The 21,678-nt window shown below is 44.6% G+C and overlaps 1 long non-coding RNA gene and 1 pseudogene across 1 annotated transcript; both read left to right on the top strand.

Annotated features, from left to right (window-relative positions):
• Positions 1-1,306: 1,306 nt before the first annotated feature.
• On the top strand, positions 1,307-2,756 carry LOC125757490 (uncharacterized). The gene is made up of 2 exons (XR_007415263.1): positions 1,307-1,663; positions 2,274-2,756. It is a non-coding gene; the product is annotated as an uncharacterized LOC125757490 (long non-coding RNA).
• Positions 2,757-19,750: 16,994 nt separating this feature from the next.
• Positions 19,751-20,921, top strand: LOC119383331 (elongation of very long chain fatty acids protein AAEL008004-like; annotated as a pseudogene).
• Positions 20,922-21,678: the final 757 nt, after the last annotated feature.

The following is a 21,678-nucleotide window of genomic DNA, read 5'->3' as shown; positions in this document are numbered from 1 at the left end:
TCTTTCAAAAATCTAAAAATACAATATTTCCAAGGGGTAAGGCTTACCTTTTGGTGAAATAAGCACCAAGAATAAATTTTACTTGGATGGAATAAAGTTCAAAATTGAAAACATACATACAATAGTTCCATAGGCTGTGACCTGAGTATAAACCACGTTTGCCGTCATACCACTGCCGTACAATGTGAATGAAGAATAAGGTTCCACCTAACGTGCATGCATCACAATAATGAAATACAATGAATGTATACTAGGTTAACTAGTGCCGCGTAGGACCTGATGATACTAAGTCAGTTGAACTACGCAAGATAATAACACTTCAGATAATTAGGTATAGTCTGTGACAGCGTAATTGTACCTATTTATGCTACATACTATTAGGCAGGGTGCCTCGGGGTGCTATTCTCGAGACTATGAAATTCCGCCATATTGTGAAATTTCGTAATGGCGGCATTTCAGGGCAATCAGAGAAGCCGCAGCAGCCCTCTGGGCCAGTGAGAATTGACCCATGGCCGAAGTTAACAACATGGCGGAATTCGACAATGTCCAGGATAGCATCCTCAGCGCTCCCTGACTACGGGCCTGCGTCAGGCTAAATTTGCTGTTCACCACAACTTCAGCAGGATCATGCGTACGTATAGTACGGATTATATAGTACGTCACCAACCAAGGGAGTAGCCAGAAATTTTTCGCTAGGTGGTGCCCGAACAGCTTTCGTGTATGTTCATGCGTGTGCTCGTATGCATAAGCGTGCGCAAATTCATTAGGGCGGGGGGGGGGGGGGGGTGGCGAAGCGGGCGAGGTTTCACACCGCGTCTCTCCCCTTGCGCACGCATATGCTTGCATGTTTGTGCTTCTATGTACACGTACAAAAACATACACATATAAAAATTTTGCGGGGTGGGGAGTGCGGTTACCCCCTGGCCAGGGGCCTAGCCAAGGGGGGTTGGGGGGTTCAACCCCCCCCCCCCCGAAAATTTTCAGTTTTGCTTGCGTATATATACACGAACACATACGAACGCACGCACGAACATACACAAAGTATGGTTGAACCCCCCCCCCCCCGAAAAAAATTTCTGGCTACGCCCCTGCCCCTGGCTATGCCACTGTTATCAGCCAGCCCAGAACAGAAAGAGGGGCGGAAAAGAAGACGCTGAGAAAAAGGAGGTCTCGAGAGGAGGCTGCGCCATCGCACGAGAAAAGATGAGAGCGCCGGTAAATAGTTGCCCTCAGGTGTGTGTAGATGGCGCCAACGAAGCAAGGTCAAGGTATTAGCATAGAGTAACAGAAAATGACAAGAGTGGACACACGAGCCTATAAGCGGCGGAGCTACGCAGCTTCTCGCCAGCCGTTAGACGGCAGCACGTCACTCCCTGTTTCCAAGAGAACGCACGTACTAGTTATCTACTGCAGTACCTTTTCTGGTTCACGATACATCTACTTGTCTTTGTCAGACTATGTGGCTGCGGCAGTGGCTTCCGCTGGCTCGCAGTGCGGCTCTAAATCCGTCTTTATCGTCTGCGATTGGACAGTTCGAAATCATCGATTGGTAGCTGTCATGACCATATATGGTCAGGATTGCCGGCATGGCAAGACGACGCGGTGCTCCGTGGAATTCGCTGGGATCGTCTGCCGGGAAGTCACTCTGCTTGGCGGCTGCTTGGTAAGAACGCCTTCATTAGGTTCTTTTTTCCTTCATTACTTTGCAATGTATTTGTCGCTACAGCTTTAAGTTGACATTTGAAGCTCTTTGTGTTTTTAGCGCCGAAAGCTTCTTTGTGCTTCACGCTTCGCGTATGATGCTCTTGAATTGCTTTGCATTAAGAAATAGCAACTTGAAATGCTGCGCAGCACGTTAGCGAAGAAATCCTTTCTTGGCGCCAAAAATGAGTCGCCACTTGCGTCGTAAGGTTTTCTTTGTACATACAATGCCGTTACACGCAGTTCTAATTCACTGCATGGGTGTCCAAATGTGTGAAAGAGTGCAGTTATGCTTAGAATCGTTATTTGTGGTATTCGCAGTTTGCTTGACGCCTATGTTAAGAGCCGAATTAGAGAGAACTTGAGAAATGAGAACCGTGTTCGTTGGCCGTGGCTACGACGTATTATTCTCGTTAAATACTGCCTCAGTAGTTCATGCACCGAAGGTTGCTTTGTTTTCACTGCGGCAACTGCTTGGAACTGTTTTTCGCGAAAGGGTGCTGAGAAGTGCGTCGCACACAATTTGTGCGAAGGCCAGAGAAAATACGGTAAACTTTTTTCTCTTTTTCCAGGTCATGCCGTCCGGAGTCAAGTACTACGGCAGCTACTGCTGCGCTGTGTGGTGCAACAACGGCAGGATAGGGAGAGAGCGTGGTACTAAGTGGTTCAGGATTCCGCGAGACGACAGGTAGCCCTTTGCACCTTTCCAAGATGTAATTTTGAAGTTGTGGTTGTCATTAGCTAACTATCAAAGTATGTCCGTATCTTTCGCACTATTTTGCCGTTCAGCTAGTTAGTGTTTGGATGGTCATACATATTCTTCATTCGCTTAAATCGAGTGGCCCCTTTTCACTCTGAAATCCCCTTTTCCTCTGTGATGCTAATGCTGTCTTCTGCACTTTTATTGTATTGTGAGAATTTTCTCAATATCGCCTATTTATTCCTACTGTGCAATTTCTCAACATGTGGCAGCTGTCTTGCATTGTGCAGTGCACCCATCTTTTGTATGTGCTTATTGAGAATGTGACTTGAAATAAAATGTTTCGTCTGTCCCAGCGATTGTCATGTCTGCATAAACAATGGCATTGTGTGCTCGCCGCTCTGGCGGTGTGGCTTACACAAAGCTACTTATGCATGCAAATAACGCGTTAAAAAAATAATATATATATATATATATATATATATATATATATATATATATATATATATATATATATATGACCTCCGAGACAATCACACGAACAGAAGTGGTCTCGGAGGCCGTGTAATTTTACCTATAGCTAAATAATGGCCTCTGAGATGGGCATTTTTAATTCTTTTTGCGATTTCCGATCTCTGAGGCGGCTGTTAGGATTCCCCACTTCCGTTTGGTGCGCTGCGAACCCAAATCAGCCGCAGGGGCCTACGGGAGTGTCCTCTCTTAACCTTTTTTATATTACTCTATGGTATTAGGCCAACATGAAACAAGGAAGCTTTTTTTTCTTTCTTTTTTTTTTTCTTCGAGCCTGGTGGCAGACATGTCACCGCCCCGTTTTAAAGGGGACGCTCATAGCATCCATCCATCCATCCTCGGATATTCAGAGTCGTTTATCCCTTGGGCATATCGTAATGGAAGGCCAAGGTCCATGGTAGTAAGCAGAGTGAAAAAAAACAAGAAGACGCACACAGGAAGGAATGACAAGAACAAGCGCTGCCAATCATTCCTTCATGTGTGCGTCGTCTTGTTTTTCGCGCTGCTTAGCACCAAGGATCCATACCAACTGGCCCAGCTAACTACACTTTTGCAAGGCCAAGGTGTTCATTTAGCCAGCAATGCGTCGTGGATTTTCATGTTATGATGGAAACTACAAGCATGAGGTATTTAGACTATGACGTTTTTCGTGTGACTATAGCACCCCGAGGCACCCTCAGTTTCTGAGTTTCTCAAACCACAATATTATTGTGAGGCACGTTAGGTGTTCGAAACATGAAACGGTGTTCCCCTTCGAAATGCAGGCGCCGCGGTTAGAGTGCTCTAGTACACTCTACCGCGGTGGGTTATTGATCTCGGGTATTCTAGCTTATCAGCACGACACCAGCTAAGGGCCGTAGCCAGAACTGTTTTTTATGGAAGGGGGGCTTCAACCATACTTTATCAGAACCTCCCCCCCCCCCCCCCCCCCCCGGCTACGTCAAGCTCCTAAGCTACTACGGCTGGTAAAGGTAACCTCATGAGCCATGTAATGGTGGCTAGATAGCCATGTCCAGCTCGACCAAGAGCCAAACAGTAGCCGGCACCACATTTGTACGTGGACATTTATTACGTCACTTAATAAAGAAAAAAGTGCCCGTAAAAAGCATTGACATTCTTTTGAGAAGCCAAACACATTGAAAGTTGTGAAATGGTAAATTTCCTTATCTATAGATTGCGACAGGGAAGTGATAAGCTGCACAAAGGCGAAACACTCCTGTTCAGTTGCTTGTTACTATTAAATGCGAAGCACTTCTTAGCGAACTTCTGCGAGTTTGAGCGTATCTATCTATCTATCTATCTATCTATCTATCTATCTATCTATCTATCTATCTATCTATCTATCTATCTATCTATCTATCTATCTATCTATCTATCTATCTATCCGACTACGACTTTGTGCTCTCCTGCCGTTTCGTTAATCGGATGTATACCAAAATTGGTATGGAATAACATGACCGTATTACGAACATAAATGACAGGTCATAACATGAAAATCATGACATGCATGTCATGAACAGCATGATTTACATTCCACGGCCTTGGGGCTCTTGCGGCTATTCCGTTAATTTCACATATACCAAAACTGGTATGACGTGACAAGAGTTCATGGCGAACATAATGACAGGTCCTAACGTGCAAATCTTGACACGCGTGTCATGTGCGGCATGATTTACATGACATGGTCTCAGGGCGCTCGCGGCCGTTTAAATGAATGGATATATACGAAAACTGGTATGACGACACCGACATGACGAACATAAGTGACACGTGGCAACATGAAAATCATGACACACGTGTCATGCACGTCATGATTTGCATGCCACGCTCGTGACGCACTCGCGGCCGTTTCGCTAGGTTGATATACACCAAAATTGGTATTGCGCGATGTGACTGTATGAAGAACATGAATAACAGGTGGTAACATGAAAACCATGACATGCATGTCATGTATGTCATGATTTACATGCCACGCTCATGGTGCATTCGCGGCCGTTTCGATGGCTTGATATACACCAAAGTTGGTATTGCACGACGCGACTGTCTGACGAACGTAAGTTAGAGGTGGTAACATGAAAATCATGACATGCGTGTAATGTACGACATGATTTACATGGCACGCTCATGGTGCATTCGCGGCCGTTTCGCCGGCTTGATATACACGAAAATTGGTATTGCGCGACACGACTGTATGAAGAACGTAAATTAGAGGTGGCAACGTGAAAATCATGACACGCGTGTCATGCACGACATGATTTACATGCCACGCTCATGGTGCATTCGCGGCCGTTTTGCTGGCTTTATATACACAGAAATTGGTATTGCGCGACGCGACTGTATGAAGAACGTAAATTAGAGGTGGTAACGTGAAAATCATGACACGCGTGTCATGCACGACATGATTTACATGGCACGCTCATGACACACTCGCGGCCGTTTCGCTAGGTTGATATACACCAAAATTGGTATTGCGCGATGTGACTGTCTCAAGAACATGAATAACAGGTGGTAACATGAAAATCATGACACGCGTGTCATGCACGACATGATTTACATGCCACGCTCATGGTGCATTCGCGGCCGTTTCGCTGGCTTGATATACACCGAAGTTGGTATTGCACGACGCGACTGTCTGACGAACGTAAGTTAGAGGTGGTAACATGAAAATCATGACATGCGTGTCATGTACGACATGATTTACATGGCACGCTCATGGTGCGCTCGCGGCCGTTTCGCTAGATTGATATGCACCAAAATTGGTATTGCGCGATGTGACTGTATCAAGAACATGAATAACAGGTGGTAACATGAAAACCATGACATGCACGTCATGATTTACATGCCACGTTCATGGTGCATTCGCGGACGTTTCTTGGGCTTGATATATTTTGCATGTGTCACCTCCTTCGTGTGTTCGTTAAGGAACTCGGCCATCTGCGCAACGAAATAAATATAGAATAACCACTTAGATCAGTCTCAATTTGAAATTGCCTTCCAGTAGAGACTACTATACAACTGTTGCCGCTTGTTCTTTAAGCGCTTTATTCGGAGGTGATACGCGATATTATACATTTCACTTCACGTTCAGTACGGATTCAGGTACGTTGCAAGAAAATCGGTTAAGTTTGAGATTATGGTTCGGGTACGGTTTTCGGATCGGATTCTGTTGCGGTTCGACAACTTTACCTTCGCCCATTTTTCGTATCACTCGGCGAAACCTCTTATAATTTACCAGTCATAACGTTCCTTGGACATTTTCCTTCCCTCACATGCTAGTTCGTCTCGCGTGCTGTAATAGCTCCTCGTGTGAATATAGGTTTGTGCTTGCGTACGTGTAGAGGAATTGCCTCGCCTCATCCCCCTTTCTTTATTCCCCCCTCTCTCTCAGAACGAATGCAAGCCCGAACCTCACACCAGCAAGCCCAGTCCCGCGCCCTGCTTTCCTTGCCGATACTACGCCATATACATTATTGTTAACGCGATAGCATTATATAAAGAACTCATTTTGAAGAAATTCTGGCGTCGGCGTCGCTGTTTGTGAGGGGAGAATCGGCGTGGTCCGTGGGCGACAATATTATGGCACCTTCGCAGTGGTGCCAAGTCTGAAGGAAGAGCGAAACTGGGTAGCCTTTCCCGTTTCTCTTTATTTTTCTATTTCTTTCTTCCGTTTCTTTCTCTTTCTATCTGTTTCTTGTATCTCTTTTTGTATCTGTTTCTTTCTATGTCTGTCGTTGTCGCTCTTTCTATCTTTCTTTCTCTTTCTTACCTTTCTCGCTCTATATATATTTTATCGTTTCCTCTTTTTTCTCTCTCTCTCTGCTTCTTTCTTTCTCTTTCTTGTTTCTCTTTATAACTCTCTTCTTTTCTCTTTCTGTCTTGCTCTCTGTTTTTTTCTATCTCTTTTTCGTGTCCGTTTCTTTCTCTCTCTTTCTCTGTGTTCCTATCTATTTATGCCTTTAATCCCTTCATTTGTCTCTGTTTTTCTCTTTCTATTTCTTTCTGTCACATTCTTCCTCTCTCTCTCTCTTTCACGCGTTTCACGTGCCCCACTTCGCCGAGCAGACCTTTCGTTTGACGCTCGCACCATGCTATACTCGGTAGCGGGGCTTGCCCAATTCCTGTGGCGCATGCCCGCCTGAGGTGTTTTTCACGACAGAGCACAAGTTACTGGCAGCGTAAACGTCTTCACAGTAAAGAGAATGAAGAGAGCGCGTGCCGGTTCATGATGATGATATTTTTTTACGACGGAGCACAAGTTACCGACACCTTGAACAGTCTCGCTGTTAAAACCGCAAAAAAAAAAAATGATAAAGATGGATCGAAGCCGGAATCGAACCACATCCTTCTGCCATGGCAATAAGTAGTCCTTGCACAAAGACACGCTAGCGCTTGAAACTGTTTCGGGAAGAAAAAAAAAGGAACCTATGCAGGTGCTCACGTATAGTGCGAGGAGCCGCGTTAACTGATGCGTAATTGCGTGGCAGAAGCGTAAAATCGCTCCAGGCGTCACACCATCTAAACTGCACAACAAATATGTGGTTTAAAGGCCCACCCAGTACAAATTGCGTAGGCATAGATGATCATCGTCATCAGCGACAGCATCAACGAAGTGTGCAAATGAGTAAGTGCAAGTAATGCGTTACGGACACGTAGTGGGTGCAATTCACAAAATCATGAAATACGGTCAGACTCGTATACGTGACAGAAAATAAATAACCCAATATAATTACCATTACATCCTTTAAAATGTAATTGGTTACAGTGGCCAGTTATAGTCCCAGAAAAGTAACTGAGCAATTACAGAAATGTAATCGTTTGCTTTTGCGTTACTTTCCTTCAAAATCTTATTGCCGTAACGCAATAACACAAGTTTACTCAAACTACAACGAAGTTCTGTGGCTTGCATGGCGGAGAGAAGGCTGGAGGCTTGCATGAAGGTTGGGAGGCTTACTGTAGCTTCTGTGATACAGTGTTACACGTCGTTAACTTTCAACAGGAGTTGTTTTTCAAAGTTGTCGTTACTGATTGTTCCACGTTTCCTCGTTCAGAAGTGAGCTGCTACACTGAACACCCTCTCAATGCAAGCGCTGGAGGAAAGGGCGGTGTTATAACATAAGAGCACCTTGCGCACCAGCTCGCAGTTGCGCAGTGCTTCAATGCTAGTGTCCATGTCCTCTATTAAGCGTCGCGCTTCGTGGTTGGTGGTGCTCGTGTAAGGCGTTATTGCGTGGTATTATAATGATAACACCTTTCCGAATGAGTAAAAATGGTGGGTTTGAACAAAGTTCAAAGAAGGGTGATTGATACCATATTGACCCGCTCGATGAATTAAAAATTACGCTAGCTTTAGATAGAACGATGAAAACACTTATTCACCGGTTAAGACTAGGCACCACATACACAAATTTTTTTTACTCAGAATTGGCGGAACTGAAACTGCCGAATGTGAATGTGGATTTGTAGATGATGTATGTCACCTTCTTCTGGACTGCCCACATCATGACACACCGAGACTCCGTATTAAATGGAAACTAATGGCATTAGACCGCAGACCGTGCTGTGTAAAGAAACTTCTGGGCCTGTGGCCAACCAGAGCTTTACAGACGTACGCTTTAAAAAGCGTTAAAGCGTTTTTTAGAAGGCAGCGACATTGCTGGCAATTATTAAGGAATCTATGGTCATATTACATTAAATCACTTATCTTATGTATGTCCTACTTATCGTATGTATTATTATATGATACGTAATATATGTATGCGCTGAAGTCTTTGATGTGTTGACTGTTATGTTGCCCATATGTGCGGATTCGATTCAATGATGACCAGACACATTATCAGAGACATTATTAATTGCCGTTCGGACCTTTCCTTTGACTCTGCAATGGTGTTGTTTGATATCTATGTGTTTTACATATGTGTGCTCGTGTGTTTATTTTCCATGTACTACTGCTTGTATGTTTATATATTGCGTTGTATGCTCGATCCACCCAAGAGCTAAGGAGTATCCGGCACCTTATGTGTGCGCCAACATCTCCTTTTACATCATATCAACAAAAAAAGTGAAAAATAGGCTCTGTAGGGACCCCCTGTCTGGCAGGACGGGGGGTTCTACAGAGCCGTCGCAAATAAAATTTGGGGACGAGAACTGCCGTAAAAGCCAAGTTACAACTTCATTTTGAAAAGGAAAAGCAATTGATCACCGGTAATCAATTACATGAAAATGTAGTTAAATTATCCGGAACATTACAGTTTCGAAAAAGTAATCGATTATATTACAGAATTGCAAGAAAATATAAAAAGGAAAGAGAGATAAGATTCTTTAATGAAATGCCCGGAGAGGTTAGCCTGGTTTGTCGCCTGGCTTGCTACTCCAGGTGTCGGGTGATTATGGTATATACAATGATCACATATACACCATATACACACAAATAGTACATACAGTCATAAAGGAAAGGAGGTGACTCTAATTCCTTTATTCATAGGAGGAGAGGTTGAGGAAAGGAAAAGGCGCGAGGGTCTCCTTTTGGCAGATTTGATGCCTTCAGGTAGTATGCGAGGGATAATTGGTCAGCTTCCAGCTCGTAAAAAGTTCACGTGCTACGTGGCGAGAACAGGCAGAAAAAGAGAGTGTTCCACATTCGCCGCCATGGCTGCGACTGGCGCCGACTGACACTCCTAAGTTTCAATTCACATATATGCCCCATAAAGTGGACGGGGAGATGACCGCCGCCGTAGCTTAGTGGTAGAGCATCGGACGCGTTATTCGAAGGTCGCAGGTTCGGTCCCTGCCGGCGGCAAGTCATTTTTCGTCCACTTTACTTTCTTCACATTTATATTCTAAATACTACAGATAACACCCCCTATACTTTCCTTGGCGTTATTGTCTGTTAGTTCTCATTAATGTTGTGTCTAACAAAGAAAATGTAAATGGTTAGAAGTAATGTGTTACTTGTAACGCGTTACGTACAACGCTGATTATGGTGCAGTGGGCATATCGCAACTTTACCTTCAGTATGCATTCTATAGGATAGTGTAAAACGGCGAAAAGTTCCTTTCCCCATCCGGTTGAAGTGAAGCCTTGCTAGCGAATGAGATGGCGATGCAAACGGGGCCCGATTACGTTCAACTCTTGAAGGCGAAGCTTAAGCGTCCTCCAAGATTTTTGGTCTTATTTCGACTCGGCGAATGCTTTTCTTCCGATTAACCGCTCACTTATGGCACGAATGTCATAAGCAGAGGCTGGATTTTTATGCATTAAAAAAGCTCGCTTTAGGAGCCAAAAATAGGCAACCAAAACAACGTTTTAGGCTTCCAAAATCGTAAATATAGGTACAATAAATTTTCACATAAATGCAAATAATTTTAAACCAAGACGTGCGCGACTTCTATCGACGACAGGGAAACAAAAATCTTATTGCCTAAGGTGGCACAAAGCGCCAACAATCGAACATAGCCGTGCGATTGTTCTGTGTCCCACGCGGTTCGCAGAACACGGTCTCTCCCTTATTCTGCACGGTGAGTCAAGTGTCCACTGTCGAGTCAACCCACTCCTGGGTGTCCTTTTTTGCATGACTGAGAAGAGTAGAGCCGGAGCAGATAGCCGGATTGCTAAAACATAAGAAGGGAGGGACGCCGCTAGTGGTCGGGTTGAATCGCGGAGAGCCAATTTCTCTCCTAGCAGTGGACCACTGGCGTAACCAGGAGAAGGCGGGGGAGGGGGGGGGGGGGAGGGGGGGGTTGAACCCCTCCGCGCCGAAACTTTTCAGCTTTGCATGTTTGTATATACACGCACACATACAAACGCACGCACGAACATACGTAACGTATGGTTGAACCCCCCCTGCCCCCGTCCGAAAAACATTTCTCGCTACGCTACCGTATAATAAACATCTTACAAGGTCAATTACAAAACGAAAGCCGCGTGCACGTCACATTTTAACGCTATCGCGTTAAAAAGCTTGTTTCGCAGAAATTCCGGTGTCAGCGTCGTTGGTTGTGAGCGAAAAATCATATTGTCCGTGACCGAAAAATAGAGATACAATTAAATAAATAATAAATTCGAGTGAGAATCGAACCCACGCTGTCTGCGTGGCAAGCAGGTGTTCTACCACAGAGCCACAATACTTCTTGAAACTACACTGGAAAAAAACACTATATGAATGTTATGCAGTCGAAGGTTTCCCCTTAACGCATGTAATATTGCGCGGCATGCAGAAGCGTAGAATCGCGCCAGGCGTCAAATCACTGTAATGCTCACTGTATCATATATGATACATGAAATATAATGCTTCAAAAGAGGTAAAAAACCGGTCAAAGCTTCATGGAAAAGCCGTTATTGGATATTTAACATGTTATAATGAAGTTACACTGTTACATTTAATCTAATTAATTAATTACTTTTAATTAAGAGTAATCAAGGTATGTTCGAAATAAAATTTCACCTTTTTTTTTTCTTAAAATGAATTCTACAAGAAGAGTAAATATGGTGAGTGTTTTCTCACAATGCTTCTCAAGGCAGAACGCCTTTTGGGCATTAGAGGGTTTTAAAGGCCCACCCATTCCGAAGCACTCAGACATATTTAATCATCATCATCTGCAAAAGCATCAACAAAGTGAGCAGCTGCGTAGGTTCGCATGTTGCCTTACTGACGTGTAGTGGGCCCTTCGCTGTTTCGCAAAAGCAAGAATTATGGCGCGGTGCACAACTACTATACTTGTAGCAGGCACTCTAGGATAGTTTGAAACGGACAATGTTACCCGCCCACTTTACCTTACGGCACGGTTGAGGCATGCACCGAGAGCCGAAGCGAGGCTAGCAATTAGGAGGCGTTGCACACGGGGCCCGATTACGCCATCGCGTTCTACTCTTGAAGTTTTTGCTTTCTTTTTTTTCTCTTCACTCTCCTTTACGCTGACGTCTTTCCGCGGTCTCGCATTCACCAACCACTCGCGCCATGTCTCTGTGGCGGTTAATGCTCGCCCGCGTCTCCTACTTCACTGCTGCTATAGCGGTTGTTTCCGAGAGTTGGTTGAACACGAGAACTATAGTAGAACCCCGCAGAGTTCAGAACAGTAAATGTTGCGCGGTAACATAAATAATGGTCTCAAACTCCGCGCGGGAGCGAAGCTTGAGACCAAATTGTGTTCATATAAGCGCCAGTTTCGAAAATAGGTATTTATAGGCATTTGTAAGCATTTAGGCACAAACAAACACCAAGAATAGGCATTTGTAGGCACTATAAAAGCACTATAAAAGCCCTTTTTGACTTGACCTCTAATTCATGCTCAGATACCAAAGTGGCGCGGTAGGAACGTAGGGAACAAAAGAGTCATTTGCCTAAAATCCAGTTTCTAGTCATAAGGACATAGACCATCCAGTCGTAAAAATGGGACGTAGACTTAAGCCTCGGCTGATGCTCTCAAATTAAGTTTACCTCCTAAGGAACCACATAGGCGATAGCAAATATTCTTGAAGTCTCCCGCTTATGCGTGCCTACTAATGAGACCCTTGTTTTAGCTCTCTTCAAACGTCAGAATTATTTTTTAACAGGCTTATACAGCAAAGTTTCTTAGAAGTTATAAAAATTGCGCAACGAGCGTACTTTTTCTGCTTTGGGAAATCCGCGCAAATATATAGCTTCTTGTTTCATCGGCAATACGCTAGCGCGCACTTCGTAGCCGTGTGTTCGCGCTGTTGAGGAGGCTGAGACACTGTTAAATGTAAGTAAGGATACGCTCCATAATGGCCCGAGTGAAACGCTTTCAAGTGTCCTTGCGTAGAACCCTGAACATCACACCTACGTCAGTGGCGCCTCCGCTAAGCCAGTGCGAAGCCACGACACCGAGCTCGCTACGACAAAGGACGATGGAAAAACAAAACAAAAACAAAACAAGGCAAATAACGTTAACAAGGCGAACGAATAGGTAAGGAGCTTGCAGCTACGAGGAAACGAGAAGTAAAAATCTGACTTCTCTCGCATGTAGACAATGAAATTATACCCGCTCCCGTGGACGCGGGCATTAGGCCGGGGCGCCTCTGCGCGATCTCCATTGTGCGGGGCAAACAAGTGCCCGCTTCACTGAAGTGAAATGAGAGAAGAGGGCAGCAACGGAATAACGAGAAAGTTGACGCGAGTTATCATGATGAGCGGACAACGCCGTGAATTTCTCTTTCTTTCCTCCACGTTGGAAAGTGTGCCGGGAAGGAGAAGTTTGCTTGCATTAGGCATGCACGAGAAACACTGCCTTGGAACAACCTCAAAGAGAACTCTTCACGCGGATCGCAGTCTGTAAAGACCGAGTTAGAAGGAGCGGCAGGGTACCGACACCAAACCTTTCATTACATTATAAAAATTAAGGGCGTCACATTGAGCGCCAAGCTCGACAAGCTCGCCAAGCTCGACAAGTTTCGACGTGTACTCTCAGCCACTATATCGAATTCGGCAAAGGTGAGCGCAAATGTTACTTTTGTTATTCGGAAAATTAAGCGAAAAAAGAAACTATTTGCTGCAGGCCGACAGCATGAAACAACGAGTAATTGGAGGCGCGTAGATGAAATGCTTATGTTTTGCAGAGAATCCTAGTCAGGCTTGCAGTAGCGACTGATGAAAAACCATGGCTTTTCCGCAGTTTTTCAGTGAACGCGTCGATGGCCTTATACCGCGTGTCGCGTGCTTAAAAGCTTAATCCTTCACACCAATCGAGATTACCGAAAGGCACTTACCAACAGATAGTAACTTTACGTATATATCCTTAGTAATTTAAAATTGCTTTGGGGAGCTAACGAGACCTTGGGATTCCCCATATCAATCGGTCAAATCGCAGTTAAAACACAACCGGCATCATTCTTTAGATTAATCCATTACCAAAAATCATGTTTGTAATGCTTCCATTGATAGGCATGTCCTTCCAAACTAAATATAGCCGAAAGTTCAGAAATAACTCTCAGTATTATCCCCGTGTACATTGGTGATAACTCGAGAGACGGCTCATAATCTCCACCTTAAGTGTCATTTCGGAAATCAGATTTTTATTATAGTTTTATCCGGCTTCATGGAGTTTCACACGCAAGGTACTCGCATTTTACGCCTTCACGCATGTTATTATCAAATTATGAAAATAAAAAGATCCCAAATGTTTAGCTTACCTTGATCGCAGACACTTAGCTTCATATTGTAAAGCGCGGAAATGAAATGACAAGGACGGGAGGGGGAGTAACACACACGCACTTAGCTTATCACATATTTGATATGTGATAACGAAATCACCGATAAGGAATAGATCAGGCTAGGCATTTGTTTCGAAACAAAAAGTGCAGGGAAGCCAGACACTTGCTTATACATTCTGGATGTTTCGAAGGTTACTTCTTAGCAGCCTTGTGTGTGTGTGTGTGTGTGTGTGTGTGTGGTGTGTGTGTGTGTGTGTGTGTGTGTGTGTGTGTGTGTGTGTGTGTGTGTGTGTGTGTGTGCGCGCGTGCGTGTGTGTGCGTGTGTGTGTGTGCGTGCGTGTGTGTGTGTGTGTGTGTGTGTGTGTGTGTGTGTGTGTGGTGTGTGTGTGTGTGTGTGTGCGTGCGTGTGTGTGTTCACTAGATAACACGTATCGTTACTGTTAGAGATCAAAGATTTCTTCGTCCAAAAATATAAACCGGAGAGACCCTGAGCTCATGTTATGCCCCAAGTGTTTCCCGAAGTTTCATAGGACGCTGACTGCCGGGGCGCAGTTATTCCAAAAAGATATATTTTTTTTCTTTCTTATCTGCGTATTTAAACTTTTTGTTAATGAGTGTAATACAATACAATAGCGCGTTCGACGATGGACCTCTAAGAGGTCTTCATGCATACGCAATTCACTGACTCATATGGGCATTTGTGTATGCGCTTTCCATCTGGGGTGGCTTACAAATGCTTAGAGACTCATTTTAACACGTAATATAAGGTACACTGAAAAGGCGTTGCCTTTTTATTTCGGTAGGAACGATAACAACCACACTGAAAGCATTCACTGTGTATCCCATTCACTTGAGGCGCCTTACTTCAGCCAGAACAGTGAGAGTTCCGTATGCTCACTAATAATAATACTTGTGTGTTTAACGTCCCAAAACTATGATATAATTATAAGGGACGCCGTAGTGGAAAGCTCCAGCAATTTTGACCACCCTTGGTCTTTTAACGTGCACCTTAATCTAAGTACACTGGCCTCAAGCACTTTCGCCTCCATCAAAAATGCAGCCGCTGCGGCTGGGATTCGATCCCGCGATCTTCGGGTCAGCAGCCGAGCACCATAACCAATAGAGAACCGTGGCGGGTGTGCTCACTAGACACCTATAATTTATCGCTCAGGCTCTGTGGCAGATGATCTTATCAGTGGCAAAGGCTACTACTATACGCTGCCATGGCGCGCGTTAATACGCTAAACACAGAAACACTAAACATACAAGGCCAACATTGACAGCTCCGGCATTGACCAATGGGCGGGGAGATTACAAGAGATTAGGTAAATTTTGGTGCAGTCATCGATAATACGATGGCTCCGCCCGCTTCACTGAACACAACGAAAATAATAATACTAGTACAAGCTAATGAGAACTAACAGACAATAATGCGAAGGAAAGTACAGGGTATGTTATTTGTAATAAAAGAAAGTAAAGTGGACGAAAAGATAACTTGCCGCCGGCAGGGCCCGAGCCTGCGACCTTCGAATAACGCGTCCGATGCTCTACATTGTCCTTTTAGTTTTGGTGTGAGGCAGCAGGAAACCTCAAGTTTCCAAGATGTCATAAGAACTCGTGTCCGCAATAGGACAAGCAGCGAGAGGCTTATCCTAGTCATGTCAACGGAGGAAGGAACAGGGGAGAAAGGAAAGGCAGGGATGTTAACCAGTCTAGAAAAACTGGTATGCTACTCTACACTGGGGAAAGGAATTGGGGAAGTGTGAGGCTTCGTGCGTGAGTGCAGTCATGTGAACAGTTTGGAAAATGCTAGAACCCTGGTCGTGTCCGAACAAGCAGAGATTGGCTCTCAAGTCTCTATGGTATTTTCTCGTAGGCAGTGAAATGACCGTCCCGCTGTGAAGGGTAGTTATTGCGCATTTCATTAATCTTATGCTCGAATTATCAGCGTATGCCTTAGAATAATCACCCTCTTTCTGCCAGCGTGAGATGAACGGACTAGCTATGCTGGTGTTCGTCTTTTGTCATGGATGTTTGAAGGTCATCCGTAGATTTATTCTCATTTCCTGTCCCATTATTATTATTGCTGATTTAGATTTTTCTTAAGTTTTCATGGTTTTGGGATATTCGGCAGTGCAGTTGTGACCACACATTCTTTTTTTTTTCGCATTTAAGGAAGGTTTCTTTTTTTCTTAAGTTCATTCAGTAATAGAAGAATAACACAACCGACACACTTTAGTTGATAAAACGTATTGATATTTCCATTACGAATATTCTTTAATATCCAACATGCGAATATTACAGTCATGAATGTTTGACAACAAGGATACTGTAAATTTTATTCCTTCGCTCTCAAAGAACGTAAATATAATGCCCACCAAGTTCACAAAGATAGGGCAACGCACAATTCACTTGATCGTAAAGCATTTTAGAAGGAGCATTATCAAAAAAGCACAACATTGCTATTTACCACGTTAACGTACAAGGAAATTAAATGATAAACTGAGATCTTCGCTAAGCACCCATATTTAACCCTTTGAGGGTCGAATTTTTTCGCGATATCCAGTCCAAAAATGTGTAATTTTTTTATTGCTGAAATAAATTCTTAAGACAATTTTATTTCTGAAAAAAATTGTCTAAAATTTTTTTCCTGACCGTAAAGTGACAAAAAAATAATTTTTGTTGTTGCATACACACGGTTTATTCGTAGTAAAATCAAGCAAAATCCTGAAAAAAGAAGCTTAACAGTTTTTTATAAATAAAAATTATGCATTGTATTAAACGTAGCTCACAGACATACAAAAATAAGCACACCAGAGTACTTTTCCGGTTAAAAATGTTCGTGCTCTAACACAAAACTTTTTCAGCGTGTGATAGTCATTGAAGCATGGCTCGCCGCGCACGCTTTTCAGATGTCGCTCCGTGATCGTCATCAGAGTCTAAACTCGTCAAAAAATCCTCGTCTGACAAACTGAAATCCAATTAATCAGATTCTGATTCGGCACTTGGGGAATAGCCCGCTTCGGAAGAATCGCTGCTCGGCTCACCGGACGCAGAGCAACAGGCGCGCGCTTCCATAGCGTAAGCGAACTGCGTCAGTGAGCGCACGCAAGAAAACTCTGTGGTTGTGCGCCCTTCCGGAAAGCAAAAAGAGTGAAAAATCTGCAGTGATCCTACGCCTTATCGCCAACAAGACGTAGTTAGCTTTTCCGAGACCCCAAAACAGGAAACGCAATAACGGTGGCATAGTTTGTGTAATTTAGCGCCGCACGGAAGCCAATGTAATCGCGCCCCGGGTTGCAATAAACGAGAGAGTAACAAGTGGTCATGCTTTGAGAGATTAGAAACCATACAGCCAGCCATCAGCTTTGCGCGTGCAAGAAGCGAAAACCACGCGAAGGACGAAATCGAAACAAGCCACACCGCCTGCGCGCGTTCCGATGCGCAACTGAACGCCGCCGCGCCGCTTTGGAAAGCAAAAAAAAAGAAAAACGGAGAGGCATCGGCGCATTAAAAGAAAGTTCCACGTATTCCCGAAGCGTGGCAGCACATTCCAAGCAAGAGAAATGCTCGAAGAAGGCGCGCGTTTGAAACCAACCCCTCCGCGGGCGCGCTCGGTTGCGCAAGCGATAGCCTGCACGCCGTTTTGCGAAGCCTAAAAAAAAGCAACAACGGAGAGACATCGGCGCATGCTCATGCAAAGCAAAAGAAATGATCGAAAAAGGCGCGCACTTTAAACCAGCTGCACCGCGAACGCGCTCGGATGGGGAAGCGTTAGGCGGCGCGCCGTTTTGGGAAGCAAAATAAGAATACAACGCAGAGACATTGGCGCATGAAAAAAATTCCACGTATTCCCGATGTGTGGAAGCACAGGCCAAGCGAGAGAAATGATCGAAAAAGGCGTGCGTTTTAAAAATAAACGCTATGCCGTACATGTACGACGAAAACCCTTTGGTACCAGGAAGCTTCTGCCGTACATGTACGGCGAAAACCCTCAAGGGGTTAATGAGATGCAGTAATTTTATATCCAAGGGGAAACCCGCACCATTGTCTTTCCGTTAGTTTCCCACGATGCCACAGCTGGGTGCGCATGGTAATAACTTCCTCTAATTCAAAACCAACAATTCAAGCACGACGTGAAGAGGAGGACAAATGCGATTGAGACACTCTGTTCGTAGGAGTAATAAGACTCAAGTGGCTACGCACCAATGTTCTTGAACTTGTGTGAAACAGTTGGATCTAATATAGCAGAATATTTTACGTAGTGAGATTTTGATTAGCGGACGCTTTTTCGTATTTAGACCTTGCTATGTGGGTTGAGCCCCGGCCACGGCAACTGCGTTTCGATGAAGCCAATCGCAAAACCACTCCTGCACTTAGATATAGAGGACGTAAAAGAACTCCGGGTCGGCAAAATTAACCTCGAGTCCCCGTTTACGGAATGAGTCGTGATCAGTCCTTCGTTTCGGCCCGCACTATTTCGGAATTTATTTGGCTACTTTAATTTAGTCTAGATGACATTAGCACATGCTGCCTAATGGAGGTATACGCACTTACATGGTGTTTGATGTTTATTTATTTTTTGACTGAGACGATTGACTCTGCCGAGACCAAATATGTTTTACAGTCTCTTTCAAGGCTCAATTAACGCTATTAAATTTTATGCATCTGAGGCCGATTTCACACAGTTTCTCGTTAACTGCTCTCTCTCTCTGCGAAGGTATCCGGCTTCGCTAATGATATATCCAGCATCAGGACTGGCCAAAAGTTTCTCTTACGAACTTTTGTAGCGTAAGACGTTTTTGTGAATACGGACCCTGTATTTTTCTGCACTGTGTTCCGTGCATGGAGCCATGTGATTAAATGCAGTAAGGAGTTCGAAGTTCCCTCAAGCAATGTTGTTGTAGTCTTGTTCTGAACTTTTTCCTATTTATTCTTTTGGAGTTGAAAACCAATAACCAAGGAAGAATGGGTTCCAAAAGCGTGGTGATCCCGGCGCCATTAAGGGGCGTTGAAAGCCTCTTTGCGTGTTTATTTCATCTGGCAATAATTTTGATGTAGTTATTTCACTAGTCGTCTAAATTAAATGTGCTATTGCGTTCACGCCGAACTGCCAGCATTTCTTACCACTGAGACATGGCGGGAAAGCAATGACACTGCAACCGCGAAGTCGGTGGTTTAAAGAGAAAAGGACAATAAGCCGGTACTCTGAAGCGAAGTCTGTAAAACAGAAGCTATATATTTACCAGGTGATACGTTTAGCCACGATATATTGTCTCATACATGCTGATTCAGAAACGCACAAATGAACACCTGCCCATAGCAAGTACAAAGGCTACACCCACAACTGAAGCTTTCTGGTGTTCACAAAAAATATAAGTGCCGACCTAAAGGTGTCCATGTGAGAGAACTAACAAGAATGAGAACTAAATAGGAACTGTGCCTTCGTTTAAGTGTTTGAACTCCATTTGAAAAAGAAATACATGTACTGTCACGCATTCCTATTTCAGAGAAAACAGTAAAACTTTTATCTCATTGAAGCACAGAGGATTAGCTCACGGAGTGTTCACGATCGAATTAGGACTACAGATGAGCAAAGTCAGTCCTAACTCTGAGATGCCCAATGTTATTTTTTGCCTTTTTTTCAGGCCATTCACAATCGTCAAGCCACGCAACATGGCTTCCACGAGCCTCAGTCTAAACCCCTTCAAGCTGGCCAGCCAGATACAGCAGATGGGCGACCGCGCGAACGCGGGACTATCCTGTAGTCATGAACCCACTGTTCGTGTTTCCACTCACCATCTTCTACGTCTACTTCGTCAAGGTTCTCGGTCCGCGCTGGATGAAGAACCGAGAACCGTTCCAAATCCTTAACCTCGTGAGGGTGTACAACTTGCTCATGGTGCTTCTGAACGCCCGCTTCTGCTACATCGTCGTGTTTCACGCCTACTACCCGCGCCGGCGCTACAGCCTGTGGTGTCAAGGTGTCACGGGAAAGATGGACGACGAACTCGCCTACTACTACCGCACCGGATGGTGGTACGTGGCCGTGAGGTACGCCGACTTCTTGGACACGGTGTTCTTCATAATGCGCAAGAAGTTCAACCAGGTCACCCACTTGCACGTCATACACCACGTGATCGTTGCGGTGAACGCCTGGTTCTGGGTGCTCTTCGCGCCTGAGGGTCAGCCGGCGCTCGGCCTGGCCATCAACGCCGGAGTGCACACCATCATGTACACCTACTACTTCTTGGCTGCCCTGGGTCCGGCCATGCAGAAGTACCTCTGGTGGAAGAAATATCTGACCCGTATCCAGATCATCCAGAACGTGGTCTTCATGAGCCACATGGCCATCCCGCTGTTTGTGGACTGCGGCTTTCCCCGGTACCTGATCTGGGTGGCCAATGCGCAGACGTTCCTGGTCATGTGCTTGTTCATCAACTTCTACATCCACTCCTACATCAAGAGGCGAGGGACGCCGAAGCTCGAGGCAGATCACTCAGCGGCTAAAGAAAAGTCCCACGGTGTTATGAACGGCAAGCAGGACTAGAACCCCGGTACAGTGTGTAAAGGACGAAGCTCATCTCAGTCATTTGAGAGCTTCCGTGAACACATTTGCGTGATCGTGTGTGGAGTTTCAGCGATTGTGTGACGAAATGGTTCACGCAAAAGACAAAATACGCGGTAGTGTGTACAGTGCGCGTGGTTGCAGTGCCATTGTTGTATTTATACACTAATCATTTGCTATGTGAGTAGCGCACCCCTGAAAGAAGGCGAAACGAAGCACGTGTGTTGTACTAAACATAAGTTCAACAGCAATAAAAGTTATGAATACGTATCATGTAAGTGTGCGAATTATTTTTCGTTGCAGCAATTTGGTGCAGCAAGAAGCGTCCCGTATATCACCAACGAGTGTAATGACTGCCCCACCGATGTGATGGAGACTTCGCAGCGGGTTCTGTCACAGAACTGCGTAAATGAAACTGGCAATTTTTCTAAATGGCAACGCATTATTGTTACCGTCCATGTAGCATCTATGCGTGGCTCATAGTGCCAAATGCATGCTTATTATTTCATTGGCAGGTATCTATTTTCTCACACAGCATACATCCCAAGAGCCGGCATTACTTACACGACCCGTCGACGTCTGCGGAAGCTTTTCACGTTTTCATGCTTTCGGTGTAGCGCCTTGGGCTCACTGTGACGAACACATAGCTCTATAATCGATAATAATTTCTATATTCTAGAAGATCGCGAAGCTCACAGGACGAAATGAATGCAGAAAAAGCGGAGACTTGCATGTTTAGCTGGACAGACTACCCAGGGTAAAATCTATTGTTCAAGCCTCTTTGGATAGTGCCACTCAAAGTGTACGCAGGATCAGTTGTCCCTTATTTTAAACGGGAAAAAAGAAGGCAGGAGTTGTCGCCGTTTTCTGGCTGTGGCTACAACTTTTCACCTGGAATGTAGTATAAATATAAACATTAAAAAGAATGTACACTAACGTTCGAGAATTGAAGAGAGAGAGAAATGAAAATGAGGGAAAGGCAGGGAAGGGAGGTCAATCATAATTATGCTAA

Source organism: Rhipicephalus sanguineus, chromosome 2 (genome assembly GCF_013339695.2).
Source record: "Rhipicephalus sanguineus isolate Rsan-2018 chromosome 2, BIME_Rsan_1.4, whole genome shotgun sequence".
Lineage (NCBI taxonomy): Eukaryota > Metazoa > Arthropoda > Arachnida > Ixodida > Ixodidae > Rhipicephalus > Rhipicephalus sanguineus.
This window is presented reverse-complemented; position numbering and strand designations above follow the sequence as displayed.